Raw genomic sequence first — 865 nt, forward strand, 5'->3', positions numbered from 1 at the left:
CGGGCTGTGTGAGCCTCTGCCCTTTCCCACGCCGCGCTGTGCTCCGGGGAGGATGGGAGAGCCAGAGCTGAGCTCGTTTCCCAGCTCTGCCACCGTCCTGTTTCCCAGGGTGAGTCAGAGTCCCCGAGAGCAGAGTCCTCTCCCTCCGGGGTCACCGCGACACTTCTCCCCTTCTTCCCACCCTCCCCGTGCTTGGAGCAGGCGCGTCCTCACGCGGGGCACCAGGTACAGCCGGCCATGCCACCCGCCAGCCCAGATGCTCCCTGTGGGTGGACAGCCGGAGGCTGAGAGGGAGCAGGATCCCTGTCCCGTGGTGCGGACAGAACTGCAGCCTTGCTCCCAAGCATAGCAGGGTTCCTTATCTGCAGAAACGGGCCGAAAAGCACCCTGGGCTCGGTAGCGTGAGTCAGGGCCATGTGTGGAAACAAGGGAGTCCTTGAGTGTGTGCCTCAGGCTGTTGCGGGAGTCTGGAGGGGCCGAGCTGGCCCCGAGGTGACTGCGTGTCACCATGAACAACGGACCCTGTGTGGGCTCAGGGCTGTGGGCGCAGCGGGACGGAGGCGCTTCTGGCTCTCTCCTTGCCGTCCCTGCTTGCTCCGGCCCTGGCTTGCTGGAGGCTGGGAAAAAGCTACAGAAACAGGACCAAAGCACCTGGGGCACAAAACACTCTGGTGTCCGCGGGGTAAGTGGCTGCCTGGGTGTCATCACTGTCACCCGGGTGTGGGGTGGTGGGACGGGATGCTCCGGGCCCCACGCTCTTCGGTGCACAGCCAGGAGCCCCCGGAGCAGTGGGAGACCTCTGGGCATGCAGCAAAGAGGGAGCCAGCCAAGATGGCTCGCTGAGATTGACAGGGACAGCCAGGCG

This window comes from Eurypyga helias, unplaced genomic scaffold, assembly GCF_000690775.1.
Source record: "Eurypyga helias isolate BGI_N326 unplaced genomic scaffold, ASM69077v1 scaffold34232, whole genome shotgun sequence".
NCBI lineage: Eukaryota > Metazoa > Chordata > Aves > Eurypygiformes > Eurypygidae > Eurypyga > Eurypyga helias.